Source organism: Ursus maritimus, unplaced genomic scaffold (genome assembly GCF_017311325.1).
Source record: "Ursus maritimus isolate PB19 unplaced genomic scaffold, ASM1731132v1 scaffold_6, whole genome shotgun sequence".
Taxonomy (NCBI): Eukaryota; Metazoa; Chordata; class Mammalia; order Carnivora; family Ursidae; genus Ursus; species Ursus maritimus.
Window position 1 is genome coordinate 63,834,731 of NW_024426774.1, and position 26,622 is coordinate 63,861,352.

At 39.4% G+C, this 26,622-nt stretch overlaps 1 protein-coding gene across 3 annotated transcripts in view; it reads right to left on the reverse strand.

Moving 5' to 3' along the window:
• The window catches only part of EML6 (EMAP like 6), a 280,912-nt gene that overhangs the window by 221,318 nt on the left and 32,972 nt on the right, over positions 1-26,622 (reverse strand). The window lies entirely within an intron of this gene.

The window sequence follows — 26,622 nt, forward strand, 5'->3', positions numbered from 1 at the left end:
AAAAAAAAAAAAAAAAAAAAAAAAAAATTCAAGTTGATCCAGTAGAGTTATTTATAACCCCTTAAGCTTTGATTAGACACATTCATTATACTTGTTACAAACATAGTTGAGAAGCCGGAAGAGTATCCGGAAGACCGAAGTAATTAACAGATAATCACTGCATGTATTTTAGGCGGGCTGCAGAAGCAAGAAGAACTGGCCTTTGCAATTAAAAGCGAGACCTTGAATTTGATCAAGAAAAAGGAAATAATCCCAACAGAGAAAAATCGTATCTTTTTCAATTTCCCTAAGAAATCATCCTGATATTTCAAAATACTATGTCAATTGCTCTAAAATCTAATTCTTAACATGCTTCTCAGTATTTAAATTTTATTTGAAAAACACCAATTAATATTTCAGAAGAAATAAAATGACACTTTGTAAATGTTTTTAAAGGTTTTGTTTGCTGGAGCACCTGGGTGGCTTAGTTAGTTAAGTGTTCGACTCTTGATTTCAACTCAAGTCATGATCTCAGGGTCATGCGATATGGCTCCATGCTGGGCGTGAAGCCTGCTTAAGATTCTCAAGATTCTCTCTCTCCCTTTCCCTCTGACCCTCCCCCCCACCTCCCCCTTGCACGCAGGCTCTCTCTTAAAAAAAATTTTTTTTTTTTTTTGTTTACTAGTAGGGGAATACCAAAGGAAACTAACCACCAAATAAAACTAGCAACAAAGGAAAATTAAATATTTGAGGTAAAATTCAGCAGAAGTGTAGAAAGACACTTATTAGGTGGTACAGAAATTTAGAATATAACTAAATAGTCTATATAAAGCATAGATTTATTTTTAATGTTATATTATTTTATGCCTAACTTCTATACAACATAGAATGCAATCTGTTGGCATAAAAGACCTAAACCTTTCAGTCACATGTACTATTATTAAAAGTAGCAAAGATAACTCACATTAACCAATTTTTTAAATTTTAAAATGTATTTGTAAATTTACATATGTATTTCACTATAACATTTGTGTGCTTTTTAGTATTGGATATAAGCTTTAAAACATACTTAGGACTCTCTAACCCCAATAATCTGTCCAAAGATACAATTGCCTAGATACAATTATATTTCAAAGTGTTTACCAGTAGAGGAAAACTGCCATAATTTGGGCAGGAGTTTCAGACATTTCGATGAAGCACGGTGATAATATTTTAACTTCTGTTTGAGCCAATTATGAGAATGAAAATGTTTCCCATTCCACAGCCACAAGCTGCATCTTCTTATGAAGAAACCACCCAGGCCAGCCCTGCCACTCACTAGCTCTGTGTCCTTGGCGTAAGAGACTTCCCCTTTCTGTGCCACGTGTGCAAAGTGAGGATAGTAACGGGTAGATCTAGTAAGGTTTTGGGAATTATTCCATGCGCAAGTGCTCAGAAAAGTGCAGGCACATAGTAAGCACTCAATAAAGGTAAGTTGTTGTTTTTATTATTCGGTAGTATATCCTCATGTACAGAAAACTGTACACTAGTATTACCCTTTTTTTCTAAAAAAGATTTATTTATTTTTAGAGAGATAGAGCACGAGTGTGAGCAGGGGGGAGGGGCAGAGGGAGAGAATCCCAAGCAGACTCTCTGCCCAGCACAGAGCCCAATACAGGGCTGATCCCAGGACCTGTGAGACCATGATCTTTTAAAATTTTACTTTTAGGGGCACCTGGGTGGCTCTGTCAGTTAAGCACCCAACTCATGAACTCTGCTCACATCTTGATCTCAGGGTCCTGAGTTCAAGCCCCACATTGGGTCCCACCCTGGACATGGAGCCTACTTAAAAAAATAAAAAATAAAATAAAATTTTACATACAAACCCATAATACCAAAGATGATCATTCCTTTCCTACCACCTAAAGAAAAACGAACCTTTATAATCAACTGGCATGCCAAATGCTTAATGGCAAGAATGAACCATCTACCATACTCCTGCAACAATTCCAGCATTCACAGAATTTAATTTACTATTTATGTGATACAAGCAAAAAATGCAGTTTATCCTTAAGCACTATCCTTTAACCATGTTTCTATGAAAATACCTTGTTCAGGTCACCATTACATATTTATAGATAGGAGAGAATTATTACACTGGGAAACTGGGTAGAATTTGAGGTATTTTCCTTAAGAATTGTGATTATTATTCCTTATCTTGGAGAATGACATAACCACTGTGTATTTGTTTTTTAACCTTGAATTCTCCTCCAGATCTCCAATATTATCATTGCCTTAATTGCTGAGGAAAATAAATAGAGAACATAGGAAGAACTAAGAGCCTTTTTGAACCACTCGCCCAATGCAGCTCTGTTTGGAGAGTAAGCACATGCAAAGTTCTCTGCACTGAAAGTCAATAATCTTCCTGGACAGTCAACCACCCATTTGTGCAAGTCGAAAGCTACATGTATCATTTTTGCCAATGCATTTTAAATGCTAATGGATATTAAATTGCTCTGTTTTTTTAACTTTTTAAAAAAAGATTTTTTAAATTTATTTGGCAAAGAGAGAGAGCAGAAGCAGGGGGAGCAGGAGAGGGAGAAGCAGGCTCCCCAGGGAGCCCGATGCGTGGCTCAATCCCAGGACCCTGGGATTATGACCTGAGCTGAAGGTAGATGCTTAACTGACTGAGCCACCCAGGTGCTCCAGGTTTTTGAACTTTTTAAATTGTTCTAGTTTTTGAACTACCACTTTAGAAAGCCTAGTCTAGTAATTGTTCAGATTTATGTAGCACAGACTGAAATAATTTTTATCCTATCTAATTAATTATTTATTTCCAATTACATTTCAATAAATATTACACTATTTGGGTTAAAAGGCACTTAGTTGTGCAATACTTATAATAGTTAAAAACTTAATCAACTAAATGTCTCTCAGTTAGTTAAATTCATATATGTTGGCATCCACATAGACAAGTGTCTGTAAGGATATATTCCCAACTGTGAAGAGTAGTGACCTTTGGAAAAACAAGATTAGCAGTTGGGGGGTACAGGGGAGTCTCATTTCACATTGTACATTTCTATATTATTTGAAGGTTTTACAATCATCTCGTTTAACTTTTTCAACTTTTTCAAGATTTATTTTTTAAGGATATTCTAACAGAACAAGGCAATGCCATGTCAGACAGGGCTAAGAGAAACACGCCGAAAAGCTGGATTCTCTTCTTGAGTTCTACCACTAACAAGCTCATGAGACTGTGACCACAATGATTTTCCTCTCCTGTTTCTCCTGTTGGCTCTTTCATTTAAAACACCTACTCAGATTTTATTAAAACTGTCCTTAAAGAAATCAGATTCTGAACTTGCATCAGTTCTCAAGGAAAAGCATGAACGTAGTCACCATTTTTACCATCACAATCACAACGTGCGTAAAGTAGGATCTTTTACATATTTAATGTATATAAATTTTATCCTTGCATTTCTATTTACATTGCAGTTCTGTCTCTTCTTACCACGATAAAAATAAATATGTGGGACCTAGCCTGACTTCCACATCTCAAGCAGAATGAAAAAAATGGACTGTGATCCTTACTATCTTTCGGAGATGGAGAAGCTTTGGGGTCAGAATTACGATTCAGCTCCAATTTGGGAGGCAGTGTAGAACTTTCACAACTTCCTGCAGAAAACTCTTCTCTCTCTCTCTCTCCTTGCTCACGTCAGAACCTTCTTTAGTAATAAATTTCAGTACTTAATAAGCTTCACTGGGATCTAATACAAATCCTTCACCTGTCATCTTACTGATTTCATCTCATTTTCTTTTAGAATTAACTCTGGATTTGCACACTCTGACATAATCCCAAACAAACGAAACATTTAGAGATTCCCAGGTACATATAAATAGAAAAGAATTCTTACTCCACCATGTCTAAATGACCCCAAGTAGTTGAAGAGAAAACAGAAAGTCTGGTCAAGTTGAAATTTCCAATCTTTTGAATGTTTACATGATAAACATCCAGATTATCTTTTCATTTAAACATAAAAATTTTTTTCTTCTATGCTATAAGCTTAGATTTGAAAATGGAACTACTAATATTTGTTCACATGTAAATATTTCCCAATCATTTTATTAAATTCATTTTAGAAAGTCTATTTTGAAGGCAATAGAAATCTGCTGTAAATAAATCATATTCTAAAATAATTACTGAAGAAAATGTGAGTACTTTCAAGTGAGCTTTCATTAATGTAATATTCCATGCCAATTGCTCAAGCACAGAGAAGGCTCCTTCTGTCACTGGAATCACTGAGCTGAGGATCATTGTCACTCTCAGGGTAAGGAAATGATGCTAGTGCTGGATGGAACTCATGGCTCCATCTCTCCCAAATGGCCAATTACAACACACAAAGTTAAACGAGGCCCCTTAAGGACGCAACAAAACAAAAATTATGTTTCCAATTTCCAGAGCTTTTTCTGCATCGTCAAGCTCACACTAGAGTCTTGCTTTGCTAAAAATTAAATACTGAGAAAGTGTGCTAACAGCAGACTAAAACTTTTGAGGTGTATCAGGAATACAGAAAGCAAAGGGCTCAAATTTACATGGAACCTGAAGCAAAACCCTGCAAACTAGAAATGGGCAGAAGAGTCCAAGCTCTGAGTCAAACAAATGTAAGAAGCAGGAGTGGTTTTGAAGTCATCAAAATACTCAATTAAATGACTTCCTGTAAAACAACCCCCTCCCCCCAATAATTACCTGACAGTGAAAAGATGTTTGACTCCATGCTAAAACCTTAAGATGTGCACGAAATGCATCTTCGGGCTGGGAAACTCCCCTTCTGTACGTGTTGAGATCCAAGAGAAGCAAGTTAGAGAGTCTGGTAAATGCCAGCTCTCTACGAAGTAGGGACGCAAGTGTACAGACGCAAAGCTGTGTCCAGAAGTACATGTGTCCTTACTCTCACAATTATGGTAGAAAAAAAGAGACCCCAACAAAACAGAGAACAAAACACCTATTACAACAAAAAGTTGACTTGGTTAATAAAATCAAAGGAGATGTTTTGAAATAACAGAGTAGATAAAACTTTGTCAACCTTGATTAAGACCACTGAAAGAAAATACAAATAAGCAATATTAGGAATGATAAAGGGGACACAATTATAGGTACAAGGAGACTTAAGGAACCTATTATTTATAATATATTTGAAAATCTAGATGAAACCTATTCTGAAAAATAAAATTGTAGAAATTTACTCAAGAAAAGGAAACTAATTCAATAGGCCAAAAATCATAAAAATTATAAAGATAATCAAACTTCTACCCAGCACGAAGGTACCAAGTCCAGGCAGTTGTATAGGCAAGATCCACCAGACCTAAATTAAACAGGGATTCCTATGTTATTTAAACTGCTCCAGAAAACAGAAATAGATGGATAGCATCCTAAGTGCTCCTATGAGGCTGACATAACCATGACAATGCTAATGATTATCAAAACTGAACAAAGACAGTAGCAAGCGACAGAAAACCATTCTTACATGCCAATACTAGATAAAATACATAAAAGCAAACTCAAGAAGAGGATTTTTTTTTTAAGATTTTATTCATTTATTTAACAGAGAGAGAGACAGCCAGTGAGAGAGGGAACACAAGCAGGAGGAGTGGGAGAGGAAGAAGCAGGCTCCTAGCAGAGGAGCCTGATGTGGGGCTTGATCCCAGAACGCTGGGATCACACCCTGAGCCAAAGGCAGACGCTTAACGACTGAGCCACCCAGGCGCCCCTCAAGAAGAGCATTTTAAAAAGTTGTATATCATGACCGTGTAGGGTTGTCATAAGAATGCAAGGACAGTTCGACATTAGAAGCTCTATTAAAATTATTTACTACTACAATATATTAAAAGAAAACATTCTATCATTTTCATTGCAGTGGGCCTTGGTTGTTGGAGTGGGCCTTGGTTGTAGGACAGATATCTCATGAAGGCAGAGTCCATGACTGTCCTAGTTATCATTGTATTCTCAGAAACCAGCACACTCACTCCTCCACTCACAAAAATGTAGTGAGTGCCTGCTTGTGGACACTCTTCTGGGGATACAACAGTAAGAAAAACAAAGTCCTGCTCTCTCAGATCCTACAGTCTGGTTAGAGAGATGAACAAAGAACAATAACCAAATATATACACCAAATACCAAATACAGACAGTTTCAGGAAATAATAAGCACCATGAAGAAAAATGAAATGGGATGAAAGAGAGAGACAGACAAATGGTATACCTTAGAGGACTCAGGAAAGGCCCCTCTGATGAGGCAGCAGGGCACAGAGACCTGCATGAAACGAGGGAGCAAGCCAAGCACAGACAGAGGGAAAGAGNNTTCCAGCACAGGGAAGAGCAAGGACAGGAGTCCTGGGGCAGGAACCTGCTCGGATATCTGCGAAACGACAGAGGTTGGTATGGTTGGAGCAAACTGGCTGGGGCGGAAATGAGATCAGAGACGTGGCCAAGGTCCAGAGCTGCAGGGCCTGGCAAAGGATGGCCAGAACTTTGTATTTCATTATAAATACACAGGGCAACTATTGCAGGATTTAGAGTAAAGGGAGTGATAAGACTGATTTAAATGTTGAAAGGATCACTCTGGCTGCTGCAATGAACATGCTGGAGGGGGCAGAAGGGGAAACAGTGACACCAGATTAGGAGAGGACAGCAGAGCAGAGGTGAGACCTGCAGGCTTGCATGAGTGATGCAGGCCCACCCACAGAGTGCATGCTCAGTAAGTACTTGTTTAACAAAGGATTTTTTCATTTCTTAATCTTATTTTCAGGAAATTTCTGTTATACATTTGCGAACAGAAATAAAGAATATCAATAATACAGAATCTTATGTATAGAAAAGCACTTTCTATATTTCCACTTTGGTGAAGACCAAAGTAAAAAGCAATGTAAACACTCTTTTCTAATGCAACTTACGACAAGAGGCCTGGACTCAACATCAGCCATCATGGAGTAGAAATGAAAGATTTTGCAAGGCAGTTATTTCCTAAATTTAATCATGAGGGATAGCCAACTCTTTCAGTCCCACAGGATGCTGTGGGAGAAAAATATCCTGTTAAAATAACTTAGGGAAATGCTAATACCACAGCCAAAACTGACTGGATACTTACCGGAAGGAAGTCCAGTCCTCTGCAAAAGCCCTCTACATTCTATTTGTTCCTCACGGCCACTCCGTGACATAGTGTGGCAGATATGCTAGCTCCCCCATTCTCCCTGTGATGGACAACAGAATGAGTCATCCACAATCCCCTTTCATAAAGGAGTTGTTGGCCCAATTGCTGGTAGTGCTGCTGGTAGATGGCCTCCAGCTGTTAGTCTCTTCAGGGGTCACTTTAACTGCCAAGAGTTGTCTTGCTCAAGGTCACGCCTATTGCCAAGCCAGCCCATACCTAATGACCAATCAATATAGGCATAGAAAGGCCTGGCCATCTCATCTCTAAAGCAACCTGTGGGGGCCCACTAAGGCTCACATGGGGCCTGCGGTGTAGCCTGACTTTTCCTTCTGCCTCCCTTCACTATTTTTTTTTAAGATTTTATTTATTTATTTGACAGAGAGAGAGACAGCCAGCGAGAGAGGGAACACAAGCAGGGGGAGTAGAAGAGGAAGAAGCAGGCTCCCAGCGGAGCAGGGAACCCAACGGGGGCTTGATCCCAGGACTCTGGGATCACGCCCTGAGCCGAAGGCAGACGCTTAATGACTGAGCCACCCAGGCGCCCCTCCTTCAATCACTATTGATCCATAGAGCACTCTTTAATAAATATCCTACAATGTAAACTTTGTCTCAGAGTCCCCTCCCTGGGAAATTCAACCTATGATACATCCCTTCTTTCTCAGAAATAGGACACCCAAGTATCAGCTGGGCACATGAAACCATGCCAAGAATAAAGATACATCTCCTAAGTTCCCTTGGAACCAGCCAGAGCCTACAACCAAGCTCTGACCAACAGGGTGAAGATGGAAGTCATACAGTTTCCAGGAGTGGCGCTAGTGGGAGGAGAAGGGCCCTGTACCCTTTCTCCTTCCTGCTGGCTGGAACGCAGACATGAAGACTGCAGTGGGAGCAGCCACCTTCTTGAGGACGCAAAGCAACAGGATAAAAAGAGGCTGGGTCAGTCATCAGGGGGGGCATTTCATGCTTAATATGGCCCCACTTTACAAAGGAAGAAAGTGACTCAGAGCTAAACAGTGTGCCCAAAGGAAAACCGATGGTAAGCAGCAGAATTAGATTTGGGCGAAACCAGATCTGACTCCAGCGTTGACAATCTTATACAGCGCTGAGATGCCTCTGAGAGAAAATTTCCGTGATGACTCTGCTCAGCGGAAGTACAAATTACGATTATCCATCTCTTCTGAGCACAAAGTAAAGGGATATGAATGTTCATATAAAGCACACAGACTTTAAGTTAGCTGCAAGAAAGACGTTCCCAGTTGTAAATATTGCAGGAGATTAAAGAAGAGAGGACGGGGATATGGCTCCTTCCTTGGAGATCTGAGAGATTAGACAATGTAAATGGGACGTAGTTATTTAATGATGCTTTGCCAACAGATAGAGATGTCGGCTCATAAATCCTCTAGGCCTGCAATTCCTTCTAAGTATGAGCGGCGCCCTTCCCTGTCTTGAGTAATGAGGGGTGGGGAAAGCTCACCCTTCAGGCGTGATCTGCGGGGTCGGGGGAGGAAGGAAGCGGTAGTCACCCTGGCCGGAGTGGGGGAGAGGAAGACCAGGCTCTGTGACGGAGCTGAGAGATGAGCCATGTGATGGCCCGGCTGAGGATGCTGGCAGAGGGAGGGGGGCACACGAGCAGCACCAGGAGAGGCAGGGCTGCAGCTTCCCTGAGGCGGCTGCTCCTCCCGGCTTTGGGTTACTTATGGGCCTCGGCGCTAAGTGGTGCCTTCGGATCCCCACAGACTCGGGCCACTTACTGTAGAGAAAAGTTTTCTCTTAGTGTCGCCAGAGGCCCGCAGCATCAGCACCTGGAGGGACCCACGGCCTCCAGCCTGACAGTTAGCTCACGAAGGCTGACGGCTGCTGAGGCAGCGCGTCTTGTATAGCCCACAGGGTCCTCGGATCTTTTACCCTCTTGAGCATTTGGGCCTCGTCCTGCATGAGTCAGTTACTCTCTTACGAGGGGACAGAGGAACAGGCCAATGTTGTCCTGTCCTGGGTCATTAGTACTTGAGCTCTCAGATCACTGAGCCTACATAATATTGAAAAGTGCCTGGTTCCAAGACTTGGCCAAGTGTAACATTTGGTTAAATTAATCTGGGATAATACACATGGACTCTACCTACATCATCAGTTTCATCAACCAGCAGTCACCCATGGAACAGCTGTGTGTAAAGGAGACAGGATTCGGGGGTGAGGAGGGGGGTAGCATGGTCTCTGAAGTCAAATGGACCTGGGTATGAAGTCTAGCTCTGCCATTTCCCAGCTGAAGGCCAGTCTCTTGACCTCTCCCATCTAAATTATATTAATAATATTACCTACACTGCAGAGCTGCTGTTGAGTACTATCTGGGGCTGCATCCAGCACATGGTAGGTACTCAATAAATGTTTGCCATTCTCATCAGCAAAAAGGTAGAATCAGTTCAGGGAAAAGTTTTTCTTGGAATGAAATTCTTAAATCTCTTTAAAGGTACAAAACAGAGTTAAAGCTAAAATTGATTCCACAGCATTGTGCTTTACATGAAGTGTTTTGTAACTTCCACAGTCCTGGATGACCATTCTCCATCTGGTGTGACCCACTGAAGTTCACATCTATTACTACCTGTTTCATTTTGGTCCAAATCAAGCAGGTGGCATTATTCCCCTCTCCCTCCGTATTTGCACAGGACTTCTCTCACACCACGAACAAAGTCGCTTGAGCTTGGCTCTAGGTATAGCTGTTTCTCCCATTAGATTGGAAGCCCTTTGATGATAAGAACAGGACTTGTGGTCATCCTTAATTCTCATTGCCTAGCACAGTGCCTGGCACAGAGGAGGAATTCCATAAATACTTGGCAAAATGACACCATGTCTAATACATTTTGTGGACTCTGTGTATTTCATAAAAACTGCATTCAGTTCTATAATCCTTACGGCAGCTATGATCTTGGAGCATAAAGCATTTCAGAGACTATTTAGTGTCAGTGCATTTCAGTGGAGAAAATATCATTTTAATGAGAGATTGTCAATTTCGTTTGTATAGCCCACAGGGTCCTAGTTAATACTGAGTAGGAGAGATCCCATTTTTCATTACAAATCTGAAATTAATTCAATTTTCAGCTTTGCTTGCCTAGTCAATTTAATTCTAATCCTCGTCTTGAAGAGGTAACACAAATGAAACTATCAGAGGAGAAAAACAGGCTTCAGAACCAGGGATGTACTGTATGGTGACTAACATAATATAATAAAAAAACATTAAAAAAAAAACTGTGTGGACGCTCTATCCGTCAACAGATTATTGAACAACTGTGAGGAACTGTCTCAACCCCAACAACATATGTGCCTGTCTGTGTGTAACACACACGTACACGGACATACACACACAGGCATGCAACACACATGTACGTGAGAGCTACCATTTTATAGAATGCCTTTTGTGGTGACATTCTGAAAATGGCATTAAGAGAATTCCTTTTCACAGAAGGCATCCTGCATCCAGAATCACCCACATTTGCATTTATTTATGTAATTAGCATATTTCTATTAGCAAAAGAAACACAGCTGATAAACACTTGATAAAGATTAGTTGAGGCAGAAAACTATATAATTTAAATATTGGCTTTTGAATAACTGCAGACAGGGCATGAGATACCTACAACTAATGTATGTGCTCCGGTATGAGTAAGAAAGGATGCACGGGGCCTTACGGGTGATGACAGAGAATGAGCAGGTGGAAAAAAGAACTGGATACTAGAATCCCACAGGACACTTAATCTAGCCAGTCCAGGTTAAGGGCCTTGGGATAATCTGGTGAGAAGGTAGTGAACCCAAACTGTAATTAAAACTGCAAAGTGTGTAGCACATCAGGAGGGTTAATCACACAGGAAATTCCACAGGTTGGGTGACAGGGCTCAGTTTCTCTTGACTCATTCTTTTGTCACCTCCACAAAGTGCTGAGTGAATGCAATCTCTTTAGGAATAGGTAAGGGGAGTTAAAGAACTAATTTTCAAGCTGACTACTTGGGTGCTTATATTAGCTTCATCTAGCAAACAGCCTAGAATGGTCTCTTAACAAGTGGGCCACTCTCCACATAAATGCCACGGGGAAGATAATGACTTGACAACAAGAAAAAGCATGTACACGGCTTACAAAGGCCTGCAGCAGGCAGACCGTGCAGAGCTGACCAAGAGCGAGAGAGGACAGAACAGTACACGGTGTTGGTGTTGAAATGAACATGGGTCACTCCTGATGTGGAAGAGGTGCCGGGGACACAAGTCATCCTGGATCAGAGTGACCACTGTTTATCCACTCAGTGAGAATCAAGCGCCTCATGCTCACCAGGCCCTGTTCTATGCGCCGAGACGTGAAGGTAAACAAAACAGACATCACCCCTGCTGCTAAGAAGTTAACATTCTAGTAGGCAAAGGAGGAGGGGATGACAATAAATACATGCTCTACAGAGAGGGCACATAAAGTGAGGGCATAAACACTGACTTCGACAGGGACTAGTACCATCTAAAGTCAGGAAAGGCCTCTTTAAGGAGATGAAATGAGGCTAAAACCTGAATGAGAAGAAACTAATCATGCATTAAAACCCAGGCAGAAGGAAGAGCAGGTGCAAGGACCGTGACATAGGCTGAGCTGGGTGGCTCCGAGGACCAACAAAGCCAGTGAGTTGTCAGTGCCCAGCAAATCAAAGGGGAGCAAGACAAGAGGCTAAATAAAAAGCCAGATGGCCATGCAAGGAATTTGGATTTTTGTCTATGTGCAGTGTGATGCCTCCAGCAGACCCGGAGAAGGAAAGGAACTTTTAAAAGCTCTCTGGCCGCTGGGAAGGCAGGTGGGAGATGGATGAAACAGGTGGAGGGGATTAAGAGAACACTTAGGATGAGCACTGGGTAATGTACAGAATTGCTGAATCACTGTATTATACACCTGAAACTAATATAACACTGTATATTAACTATACTGGAATTATAAATAAATAAATTAGCAAGCAAACAAGCAAGCTCTCTGGCCATATGTAGAAAATGGGCTGCAGGGAGGCTAAAGAGGGTGCAGGGAGAATTATAAGAAGGTTACTAAAAACATTGAGAGTATTGATGATAGTGGCGTGCACTCGAAGGGCAGCAGTGGGATCAACAGAATATTAGAGATAAGAGTGGACAGAACTTGTTGGGAAGAAGGACAGGGTGGGATGGAAGGGATCAAAGATGATCCAAGGGCTTGGGGCCCGAGGGAGTGGGTGAATGGTGCCTTGTTCCGAGATGCAAAGGTTGGAAGAGGATTAGGATTAAGGTGGGGTGGGGGCAGGAGGAGAGCAAAGGCTTTGTTTTGACCTGTCAGGTTTCTATCTCCAGATGAAGATGAAGTGGGCAGTTAGGTACTTGAGTCTTGAGCTCAGGAGAAGGATCAGGACTGCAGATACCAACATGGGCATCACTATGAAGATGCTAATTACAGGCACAACACCGAGACTGTGGACAGGGAAGAGCCCTGTGGCACTTCAACACTGAGTGAGAGGTCAAGAGGAGAAGCATCCAGCCAAAGATGCTATGAATGCAACCTGGAAATGGGGGAGAGACCAGAAGAGTACGGGGTCACAGAAGCAAGGGGAAGAACCTGCTCTACGAAGTAAGAAATGATCAGGTGCATCGAATAAGAATAGAGATGTGACTACCCTGGATTTGTGAACATGGAGGTCATCAATGATAACAAGGGCGGATTTGGTGGAGTGGTGGCAAGAGACACCCAGCTGGAACTGACTGAGGCGAGATCAGGAAGTGAGAAGTGTACAAGAGGGATGCTGGACTATTCTTGCATTAAGAATTAAGGAAACATAACAGTCTAACCTCTGAGTGCTAGCAGGTTCTCCTAAGAATTACTGCAGGCTCTCTAAAAACCAAAGGCCAAGAAAAGAATCAGTCATTTAGGGCCAGTGCCCAGATACAGTAGAGTTCATGGCCACGTCATTCAACAGGAACCAGGAACCATGGAACAGAACAGGAAAGCAACTAGTCCCAAGTCAACCTGTAGAGAGTTAACCTTTAGAGTGACCATATGTCTGGACAGTCCCAGTTTATATCTCTTATTCCAGCGTAATTATTAGGGACTCTCAAAGTGTCTTGGTTTGGATGATAAATTATAAAACTCTCCTATTTATAGTTCACTGTTGCCTTACCCAACTTTGCACAGCCCCATCATTTAGGTGAAGTCAAGATCATTACTTAAGCTAGAAAACTGCTCCTGACTGATCCGGGGTGAGAAGCTAGGGCCAAATATCTGAGTAGATCAGTAGACTATCCATTTACTTGTGGAATATTAAAGGTTTCATCATCTCACTTCATAGAATGCAAGATCATCTATACTGTAAAGGACCAAATCCCAAATTATGATAACAGAATATAACAGTTAATATTAAATCATAGTATATAAAAATGGTGGTGTGCTTAGAAAAAGACCTAGAAAAACCAAAATCAAATTGTTTGTAGTGGCTGCCCACAGGAGTGAAAGTTTGGATGGATGGAGGTAAGAAGTCTTACTTCTCATTTTATAACTTCAGTAGTTTTCACTGTTTAATTTCTACGGGGCACATGTATTACTTTTGTGATTTAGATTTCTTACATTTATGTAAACCAATATCTAAGTATTTCCCAAGAATAAGTGTCCATGATAGATCAGATGCATGGTATGAAAATCTCTATCTCCAGGCCTAGTCTCATGGCACCTGATGCTGTTGACCCTGACAGATACATTGAAGCGAAACCAGATGTCCTCTCAAGCATCCTCTATGGCAATATTAAAGCCTAGAATTAGGGTGAAGTCTCCTGACATCACTGCTAATTCATGGAAGCTTCCTGACAACCCACCAGGTGCACCATACAGCCAGCCTGGCTCATATAAATTTCTGCCAGCTTATTTACAAAGTCCCATCCAATGCTGGTATTATCTCAACCAGCTTGTCTGTACATCGTATTTTGATTAATGAAAATAAGTCATTTCCCAGCTGCTTGGCTGGTGCAGTTCTCAGATGCCCAGCTTTCAGCTGAAAGCTCAGACCCAAGAGCCAAAATCTCACGAAACAAGGTCCCTGCAGCTCTCACAGACACATAAGCTTGTCCCAACTTGAGCTCTGTGATGCATGAACTAGGAGTTTCAGGACACTTAGTTGAGCCCTACTTACAACAGAACCCATCCCACATGTTTCCAGGTCAGGCTAAGATACTAAGTCATCACTATCCACACGTGTTGGCATTATGCAGACACCAACCTGACATATTTCAAATGGAACCACTATGCCACACATTTGGATTTAGAATTTTTTGTGTGATTTTCATCTGTAGAGAAGCCAAAATCCCATTCATTTCCTGGGGGGATAAATATAATTTAGAGTAGAACCAATTAGTTACAAATAGTATACTGAACTAGAAAAGAGCTGTAAGAATCCTTAGAGGGGATCTGATCTATACTTTTTACAAATGAGAAAACAGATTGAGAGGTGATGGTGGCTTGTCCAAGATCACACAGAAAGTTAACAGCACATCTCGGACTAGAATCCGGGTCTCCTGACTCAGTGTCTCTACCACACTGCTTGCCATGAACAAAGTAAATTCTTATGGACACTTCACAGAAAGATATTTATCCACGTTGACTATACAGAGATAAAATATAATCTACTTTATATAAATAAACCATTTACCAGTGTTCTCATTGCTGTCCTGCCACACTGAAAACTTTTCAGGAGTAAACTCAGAATGCCTGCATTTACACTGACAAGAATAGCAGCGGGGACAAAGCTAGAAAGGTCCTTGCCTGTAATCCTTGAGATGCCATATCTCTCAATAGGTTGTCTCAATAACAAGCCATAACAATGCTAAATCGGTATCATTTCTTAGCAGTTGTTAAATCTTTTTAAATTAAAATATAAGTACCTAAATGAGTGGCATCTCTGGGATCAGCTAACACTAAACAAAATGTTTTCAATGCTCCTAAAGACCAGTGAATTATCAAAAAATGTGTTTTTCTATTGTTGGAGAGGATGTGGAGAAAGGGGATCCCTCCTACATTGTTGGTGGGAATGCAAGTTGGTACAGCCACTCTGGAAAACAGTGTGGAGGTCCCTTAAAAGTTAAAAATTGAGCTACCCTATGACCCAGCCATTGCACTACTGGGTGTTTACCCCAAAGACACAGATGTAGTAAAGAGAAGGGCCATATGCACCCCAATGTTCATAGCAGCATTGTCCACAATAGCTAAATCATGGAAGGAGCTGAGATGCCCTTCAACAGATGACTGGATTAAGAAGTTGTGGTCCATATATACAATGGAATATTACTCAGCTATCAGAAAGAATGAATTCTCAACATTTGCTGCAACATGGACGGCACTGGAGGAGATAATGCTAAGTGAAATAAGTCAAGCAGAGAAAGACAACTATCATATGATTTCTCTCATCTATGGAACATAAGAACTAGGATGACCGTAGGGGAAGAAAGGCATAAAGAAAGGATGGGTAATCAGAAGGGGGAATGAAACATGAGAGACTATGGACTATGAGAAACAAACTGAGGGCCTCATAGGGGAGGGGGGTGGGGAAATGGGATAGACCGGTGATGGGTAGTAAGGAGGGCACGTATTGCATGGTGCACTGGGTGTTATACACAACTAATGAATCATCGAGCCTTACATCGGAAACCGGGGATGTACCGTATGGTGACTAACATAATATAATAAAAAATCATTAAATTAAAAAAAAAGAGAGAGAAAAAAAAATGTGTTTTTCTGATCTGTTTACGAACTATGATGAGAACTGAAACGGGATATCACAAGTCAGGAAGAATCCTTCAAATATGATCTCATCCACAAGGTTACCTTTCAGGAGCTCCCCTTCTGAACCAATGTAAACAACTTACCTAGAAGACAATTCCATAGTCTCTGCAAGAATCTTTATCTAGAATATGATATCATACAGATGTTTGTAAGGGAATTTAACATTAAATCAAAAGTACTTCAGTTTATGTGTACAATGTCATATGACTCAACGCTCAAAAAGAATGAACTCTTGCCATTTGCAACAACATGGATGGAGCTACGGTGTATTATGCTAAGCAAAATAAGTCAGTCAGAGAAAGACAAATACCATATGATTTCACTCATAATGCGGACTTTAAGAAACAAAACAGGTGAACAAAAGGGAAGGGGAGGGGAAGAAAGAGAGGGAAGCAAACCATAAGGCACTGGGTTTTTTTTTAAGATTTTATTTATTTATTTGAGAGAGACAGAGCACAAACAGTGGGGAGGAGCAGAGGGAGAGGGAGAAGCAGACTCCCTGCTGAGCAGGGAGCCCAACACGGGGCTTGATCCCAGGACCCTGAGATAATGACCAGAGTCAGAGGCAGATGCTCAACCAACTAAGCCACCCAGGGGTGCCTAAGGGACGCTCAACTATAGAGAACAAACCGAGGATTGCTGGAGAGGGGGTGGGCAGGAGGGATGGGTTAAATGGGCGATGGGTATTAAGGAGGGCAGTTATTGTGATGAGCACGGGGTGTTATATGTAAGTGATGAATCACTAAATCCTACTCCTAAAACTAATATCACACTATATTACTGTTAATTAACTAGAAACAAAAATAAATAATAAATAAAAGTATTTTTCCAACATTTCTTTGCAAGTTAAAGCTATCACAATTGTATATGTTTATACATACACAAATATATATACAAATATATATACTTGTGTGTATACATACATAAATATGGGTGTATGTGTGTGTACATATACACACACACACACACACACATATATATCTTTTTTTTAAGATTTTATTTATTTATTTGAGAGACAGTGAGAGAGCTAGATCATGAACAGGCGGGTAGGGCGGAGGGAGAAGCAGACTCTCCGCTGAGCAGGGAGACTGATGCGGGACTCGATCCCAGGACCCCGGGATCATGACCTGAGCCGAAGACAGACGTTCAATGGACTGAGCCGCCCAGGCGCCCTATACATATACATATGTACTTTTCACGTTACTAATTACTGCAGGCCCGGGCAGGCTACTCAATAAATACGCATTACACAGAACTGAATTAAAATAGAAACAGTAGAAATAAAATCATCTGCATGTGAAATATCTTTTTAGACTACAGACGAAAAGTATAAGCTTGGGTACTTTTTTAGATGAAATAAAATATGCTTTCCAGTCTTGATAAAAATACTTACATACACTTATTTATTTTTATCTAGCAGATTCTACTTTATCACCATATAATAAAGCTACAAAACTACCTCTGTGTTGATCCCCGGGAATCTAGGATTTTTCAGGCTGCGGGTTCTCCTTCATTGGTATAGCACCGTGAACAGATTAGGGATTGTCAAGCTGTCGTGTGAAGACTGAGCGGAACTGTGTTTATGCCACACCAGCTAATACTTGGTCACAAAAGCAGTGTCAGGAGAGGATTCAAGATGCTTCAAAGAAACAGTGACAGCAAATCGATGCTCTGCAAAAAGCTACCATGATTACCTCACTTACGGAGAGGAATTCTGACAAAATGATGTGAAAGCCCGCTCTTCTGCTAGACGTATTTAATACAGTAGGAGCTCCTTTTAGCTGCAACTGCAAATAAAGGGGAACGAATGATTCTACTGTCAAAAACAGTATTAGTTATGAAGTTATTTGGGGCAAACACCAGGTAATGCACAAATAGAATAAGGCATAGTGCGAAGAGAAGAATCAGAGAATTCTGAAGCTAAATAAAAGATATTTATACTCAAAATAAAAAGCAGAATCTAATTAGAAAATCTGCACTTGGTGGCCTTCACAGTAATGAGTGGTTAAAGCATGAATCATCAATTGATGCTAAAATTCCTGAGTGAAAGTTTGATGAGAAATATATTTACATAATCCCAAAGTATCTTCCCACAAGATACTTCTTAATTACAAAGGAAAAAATAGTAACTTTATAGTAGAGAAATTTGACAGATACCACCTAAACAAGTGGCCAAAGTTGACATAACCAGTAAGAGCACAAATCAACATTATGTGCCTCTTGATAATATGTACAGAGAACATAATATCACTTCTATGATATTTCTGTCAAAAATGCATAATCCAAATTGTGAGGAGAACTGGACAAAGCCAAACTGAAAGACATTCTATAAAATAACTGGTCTGTACACTCAAAAACGTCAAGCTCATGGAAGACAAAGAAAGACGAAACAAATGTTCTAGATTAAAGGACACAAAGGAAATTTGACACAGAAATATGACACATGATCTGGGATTTTCTTTGGCTCTTAAGAACATTATTGAGTAAACTACCAAAATGTTAATCAGATTTGTAGATCAGATAATAATGTTGTTTAAATGTCAGTTCGCTGGTTTTGAGAATTATATGTAGTTAGGTTGAAAAAAAAAAGTCCTTGTTTTTAGGAGCGACACAATGAAGTATTCAGGGGAGAGAGCTATTGAACGGGTCTGCAACTTATTCTTAATGGTTCCAAAAATGTATCTGTATACAATACATGCTTGTATACATGCATGTGCATGTTCGTGTGTGTGTGTGTGTGTGTGTGTGCGTCATGGATGGATGTATAGCTACATAGGTAGGTAGGAAGTTAGATGAAAGAAGGCAAGGAGAGAAGGTGGGAGGAAGAAAGGATGAAAGGAGGTGGATGAACAAGAGAGAAGGTATTAGAGCAAATGTGGCAAAATACTAACATTTGGGGAATCTGGGTGAGGCATATATGGATATCTATTGTATTAATCTTGGAACGTTCCTGTAAGTCTGAAATTATGTCAAAATACAAAGTACACAAAAAAGAAGGTAGAATGTATGTGCGTAAAAAATGGCCAAGAACTAAAAATAATAATTGACTGTTAAGTACCTATCATGTGACAGAGATAGTGCTAGGTGTTGTAGGGACTACATTAAAAGAATGTATGAAATGTTTTTGCCCTTAAACTTACAGAGAAAGGAGAATTAACACAATAAGATAATCGGAGAACAGTTCAAAAGGGTAGATATTTAATTAAATGCTAAAGATTACAGGTGTGCATAACTGATTCATAACAAATTTGAGCCACTGTTTAAGATTTAAAGTAACAACAAATCATACCAAAAATATGAGATAACAGCATTTCTGTTCTCATAAATATGTTTGTAAATAATTTCTAAAGATATGTTTATGTGTGCACATAATCACACATAAGAATTTAGAGGCTAAATATAATAAAACATTACTGCTTCTAAAACTTCTGTAATCAATTGGATTTAAAATACAGGTAATTTTTCCACCCAAAGTAAGGTATCCAGAAAACGTTATTATAATAAAATTAAAAATAGAAAGAATATTCTGATGGTAAGAAAGCGAAAGGAAAAAAAGAGAAAGAGAAGCAAATACACAGTGCCAGCACATACAGTAGCTAGCTATTCATATGCGACTTAACCATTTCCCTGTAATCAAATATCAACCACCCCAGACGAAGAAAAGCCTATAAAAGCTTTAATGGACTCACTCGTGGATAAATTTTACCATAAGCAATTTTGTAAATAGAAGAAGAGGCTAAACAGGAGAATCTGGCGCCTCTTATACACTGAATAGAAGCTGAAAAGGACACCTTGGCCTTCTGCTGCCCCACTGCTCCAACCTGGCTTTGATTCTGCTATGGGCAGAATATTGTTTAACTAGTCACTGCACTGATAAGACAGGTGATGTTCTTAAAAATCCAGTGCGTCTTTCAGTTCATCCTTGTATTTACTGATGAGGGCACAATTCAATTTTGTCTCTCTCAAAGTGAAAGCCAGAGGATAGCACTTTAGCCACTGAATGACTAAGCATTAATGTAAGCAATGGAATAAGCCTATATAAGAAGCAAGAGGCAAACAAGTGCAATTTAAGGTTAATGTATCTCAGATTCCTTATACAAGTAGAGTGCCCCCAAGGTTTGACAGGCAATAGGGATAATGAATTTATTTATGATTACTTTCAGGATCAGATGTTGAGTTAATAATCAGTTCAACTTTTTTCCTCTTGGTCTAATCTCATTAATTCCATATTTATTTTAATTGGCTCTTATTTGAATTTTCTAATTTCATAATGTGTGACTAATATTTCCACCATGTCCACTGTGTGTCAGTTTGTTTTTTATTAGGGAATTATATGGAGTTGATCTAATTTTATATGCAGGCAGGCACACAGTATGCATGGCTGTTCTTTACAACATTTCTCAAACGGCAGAATGAAAGAATTAGACAGCTTGAGGTTGAATTATGACCTTGGACAGCTTACTTAACTCTTAGCCATTCTTGCCAACCTAAAGAAAATAAAACATCAACTAAAAAAGCAAGAAGATCGAAGAAGAGAGAACCGGAGGCCTGAGAATGACCCTAGCTCATAACTTCCACCCCACTCCTAGGTCAAAACTCTAACACACGGCACAGAAGACAGTTACCGGAGGCCTGCAGGGCTGGGGAAGGTGCACCTCATTTCCCAGACTCAGCCTGGCAGAGGAGGCCTGCTGGCGCATCTGAGTCAATACGCCCCCTGGTGTCAAATAGGGAAACGACAGCCTTTCTAAGTTCCCCCAGCCCCCTGAGGTTTTTTTTCCAATGAAATTAATGTTACTCCCAATCTGGATCTTAACCATTTGAACTACATTCAGTCTTTTGGTCTCGTGGTATTACATTTTTTCTATGACTTGGAGAATAGACAACCGATATCCTCTATCTACATACCCAAAGAAAAACAACACAGATATCTTCAGTCATATATATATACTATGCTTGATTTTAAATTATTGGTTTTCTTTAATAGCAGATTACTAACAAAAAATAGGGGCGCCTGGGTGACTCAGTCAGTTAATCAGCTGCCTTCGGCTCGGGTCATGATCCCGGAGTCCTGGAATAGAGTCCCGTGTTGGGCTCCCTGCTCAGCATCTCCCTCTCCCTCTGCGGCTCTGCCGGCTTGTACTCTCTCTCAAATAAATAAATAAAATCTTTTAAAAATTAAAATTAAATTAAAAAATGAAGAAGCTTGTAATAATTCTCTGAGTATATACTGTTTTGTATACTCTTCAGTTTTAAAATCATGTTAATGTTCTATATATTCAAAAAATTAAATGAAATCAACAAGGATGGTGGGGAGGATCTTAAAACTGAATGCAAATGAAAATAAATGAACCCAACTATATTTAAAATGAATAACATTATCATGCTGAATTTTTTAAATCAGAGCTAATCCAAGTAACTTCTGAACACAGAACTCTACTTTCAATGTAAAGGAAAATAAAAGAACTGTATATAATCTTGAGCTCTTTTTAGGAGGTCTATTTTTCAGTCCGTGTATAGCAATCCTGAAATGATTTTATATGTATTGCTGGACTGATCAAAGGAGTAAATGTATTAATTTTTTTGTGAGCCAGGTTTTCACTGTGGAAAGAGGGAGATGAGAACTCCGGTGGGAGCTATGTTGGAATTGGGAGTATCAGTATACACTCAGGATTTTTAAATATATTTCCATCTTTTTAGCTGCATCTATGAGAATATGTAGGTATATGTATCTCCCATCTCTGTCTGCTGAAAAGGTCAAGAAGCAATGGCATTGTAGTAAAGCAATGATCACAGACCTTGGGTTTTAAATACCAGTCCCCACTAACAGGACAAGGGCTCCTTGGAGAAATGGTTGATTCCAGTGCTGGGGCAGGGAGAGTACAAGATGGACCTCAAACAGCTAATTGTGCCAAAAAGTAATAGCGTATTAAAAAATTATAAGAGCATGTGAAAAGGATACAGGAAATAGCTACCTGGGGATAATCTGAGCATCGAAATAAATAAAAGCAGGAAGCATTTCATTACAGCAGAATGCTATTTAATAAAACACAGAAGGAATGAGAGAATTAAGAATTATAAACTCGGACATAAATGAGTAGCAAGGGATCCTAAATTTGGGGGTGGGAGAAGCTTGAGGAGGAATAAATCTTTATACAGTCTTAAAGTGCTTCCCCACAAATTACTAACTACAAAAGGAAAAATAGTAACTATACAGTGTGGAAAATGGGTAACACTGGAATGATCCGTTGTCCAACGATCATATTTAACATCACTAATAGTGGCTGAATAGACATGCTGCCCCTCTGGACCTGATGCCCCGAGGAGGATACAGTATGACTTCTGAGGTACTCCAGCCAAAAATGCATCCACTGAACCTAATCACAAGGAAACATCACCTGAACCCTCCTAGAAGAACATTCTGTAAAATAACTGGCCTGTACTCTTCAAAAACATCAAGGTCCTAAGAGACAAAAAAACAAGCTGAGACACTTCTCCAGATGAAAAGAGACAGAAGAGCCATGACAATGAAGTTCAACACATGATGTGGGCTGGAGCCTGTAGCAGAAAAAAAAACTGCCCTAAAGGCAATTACTGGGACAACTGACTAAATTAGACTACAGACTGGATAACAGTATTATGTTAATATTAAATTTCCTGAATTTAATAACTGTACTGTGGTTATATAAGAGAATATCCTTATTCTTGTAGTTGCATGTTTTAGTATTAAGAGTGAAGGGGAATAATGTATGCAACCTACTTTCAAATGATTCAGGGAGAAAAAAAAGCAACATTGATATATACTTATAAAGAGGAAAATCCATAAGGCAAATATGTCAAAATACTGAAGATGGAGGAAATCTGTGGGCTATTCTTGCTATTTTTCTGTAAGTTAGAAACTTTTTCAAAAGAAAAAAATTGAAAAAGATGTTATATTTTGAATTTAATGTATAGGTACCTATAACTAGCTTTTTTTTTTTTTAAAGATTTTATTTACTTATTTGACAGAGATAGAGACAGCCAGCGAGAGAGAGAACACAAGCAGGGAGAGTGGGAAAGGAAGAAGCAGGCTCACAGCAGAAGAGCCCGATGTGGGGCTCGATCCCAAAACGCCGGGATCATGCCCTGAGCCGAAGGCAGACGCTTAACCGCTGTGCCACCCAGGCGCCCCTATAACTAGCTTTTAAAAACCATTTTAAATGTTTCCATATTATAATTCAGACAAATTAAAGTCAAGCTATATCTGCAGAGCTTATGATTTATGTTAGTGAAAAAAGTACTTTCAGTCGAATTACATGTGATTCATAAATATCTCTTTTTATACCATTTTGATTTTCAAAATGATTAAAGAAATATTTGGTATTTTAGTTACATTCATATATTAAAGAATACTTTAGATAAAACCAGTAAATTGCTCTGAAAATGAAAAATACCTTATTCAACCTTCTTTTTAGTATCATAAGCATAGAGGCATCAAATTTTTTTAAATTCATGATACTTCCCCAAGGTTAGTGGAAATAGGTACCTTGATTTGTGCATTTTCTCAATTTAGCATTTATATAAAAAAACATTCACTGTTCTACTCTCCAATCTACAAAACTATACAAAATTCAAGTTTATAACATTGAGCAAGTTCACTCCACAAACCAGAAGTATCAATGACCATTGTAATCCATTTAAAATCATATTCTCAGATGAAATAACTGTATGAAAAACAACTTCTCAATTTCTCAGCAATGTCATTCAGCTATACTACTAAGGAGAATAAACTAGAAATTAAAATCATAAAGCTGAGAAGCTGGAAATCTAGTTTTTAAAATAACTCAGGATTAATTTCACCGGCATAAACCTCAAAGACACTGATTACTGAACTCAGAATTTCCCCTGATTAATAAAAACATCACCAATCACCATTCCTCATGCCAAGCCTCAGCTCTTCTTTCAGGAAGTTTGCGTTTCTGGGCTCCCCCAGACATAAGGGTACCTCCATTCTTTCCATTTGTCCCAGTAGATATATTCTATTTCTTTTTCTAGTAAATAGATTCCCTTCATTTCAAAGCAGTTTAAGACTCTGGGGAGTGGGGAGTGGGGGGAGGGCATCGTTTTTGAAGTCTTGTAAATTCTAGGCAATAAGGAGCAGTTAGCTGTCAAGGTTTGCTGGTGAGAGGAAAAGATGCAACCCTCACAAGCTTACTTCTTCATGTAGGAGAAGAAACCCTGATACAGTTATGTCTGGCAAAAAGAATTACATTTGGTAGCATCATATACCGGAAAGGTGGGTGGAAACGGGTCGTCTTCCACCCTGCTGCCTCTCGGTAGTACATTTCTGCAGAATATATTGCAACTGAAAACAGGCATGGCTATGATCGACCAACTCCACCTCTAGATACCTCCCTAGAAGTACATTCTCCCGTGTGTACAAGTATTGACCAAAACACTGTTTGAGAAAAGCAAAACAACCTAAATGCCTATCAGCAGGGGGATTTACTTAGAAAGAGAAGAAAAATGTACGCACAAAGAATACCATGTAAATTCTTGGGTAGATATGTGAATATAAAGATCCAAAAAGGTATACATCAAACTCATAGCAGTGGTTAACCTCTGGAGATTCTGGAGGAAGACCAGGGATGGAAAATAAAGTTTTACCTAGGATGTTCTAAAGTTTAAGGGAAAATGTATTCGTGTGTTAGCTAAGTAATTAAAAATTAATTTTCAAAGATTAAAGAGATGGATCAAATTAAACACTGAGCCAATCCAAGACAGAGGTCGATTTGACTATAAAATGATAGAAACTGAGAAATACTGAAAATCAGGCTAACTTTGAATTCCTAACATTTTTTTATATATCAGAGCAATGGCCCAGAATCGTAGTCTGAATCTTTTTTTTTCTTTTAAGATTTTATTTATTTATTTGACAGAGAGAGAGAGAGAACATAAGCAGGGGGAGCGGCAGGCAGAGGGAGAGAGAAGCAGGCTCCACGTGGAGCAGGGAGCCCGATGCGGGGCTCAATCCCAGGACCCTGGGATCATGACCTGAGCCGAAGGCAGATGCTTAACTGACTGAGCCACCCAGGTGCCCCTCGTAGTCTGAATCTTGATCTTTTTGCATATAATGAATCCTGCTGATTCCTAAAGAGTTAGCTATCTTATTTCCTCATCTAGAATTAAAGTTTTTAATAAACCCATTTGGAAGAAAGGAAAGAAAGAACAAAGGAGGAAGGGGGGGAGGGAAGTTTCCCCAACTATTACATCTAATTTTGTTTGTCTGACTTCAAGCTTCAATCTTGGATCATGTATAAGATTTGTGTGATGGGAAGAGGAATGCCAGCAGAAAGTTCTCTCAAAAAACTTTGATTTAAAATAAAACAACGAAACAAGAGGCGAGGCGACGTTCTACTACAGAGATCTTGAGGTTGCCAGACTCCAAAGAGTTGAAAATATCAACTCTTTTTCAATAGAGATTATAGAAACAACTCACAAAGTCTTAGGGAAATACCTTTAAGACACACAGGCAGTAAGTAAGATGAAAGAATCCATTTCTTTTAAATAGTTTTTGGAAAGAAAATGGATACATTTATTTGCAACTTGCTTTGAACTTATTTAGTAAAACTTAAGGAACTATTCTTTCACATATGTAAATTTATTTCCTTAAATGCAAAAGAAAATAGCACTAGGAAGAGACAAGAAGGCTAGCTTCTTGTTGGCAAGAAGGCTGGCAAATTTTATATCTTCCAGAAAAGATTATTATGACATGTATTTTATGCTCCATATCAGTTTGTAATTGTAATTCTTCTGGTCATTACTCCAGGAGTTAGAACGTACACCCTTCACTACTAAAAATGTAATGTTATTCCATACCTTCATCCTCCTTCCAGAAAGAATTTGGAGCACTTTAAGTCCATTTAGTCCCTTTCAAACTAAATGCTATTGTTGTCATGCATTTTGGAAATATTACATACATTCTTAAAACCTAACAAGATATCATTACCATTGTTTTATATAGTCAGTGTTCATTTATCCACATATTTACTACTAGTCTTTGTTATCTCTGACTTTCCAAGTGGGATCCTCTCTTTCTGCGTAAAGAATATCCTTTAGAATTACAACTGAGAGGATTTGCCACTAGCAGATCCATATGAAAAGAAATTCTAAACAGTATTCTTTATTTAGTGTGGTCTCCAAAATTCCAGCTTCTCAGACTCCTCTAGAGACAGGGGGGAAATACCTCCCCTCTCTGGATTCTCAGCTTCTCTGAAATCTCGACCCCAGTAGTTATTCACTATCTTACTATTTTTGTGATGTTTTTTAGAAGATTTTTATTTGTATATTTCATCGAACATTTTTACTTGTCTTCATTGGGAGAACTGGCTCAAAGTACCGAGTCTACCATTAGTGGGCATTACCAGAGCACAGTCAAAGAATTACAGCTGTGGTTACCACCTCAGCACAGCCTACCATTTGGATGTCATTACAATGTTCCAGTTCCAAACAGTTTCTGAATGCTCTCTCCTGACCATTCACATAAGAGCTTGATGATGAAGGTTTACTGATGTAAAACCAACTTTTCTTTGTATTTAAATGAGTTCACGCATGTAAAGTTTTTAGAAGTGTGCCTCGCACATAGTAAGTACTCAATAAACATTAGCAAATATTA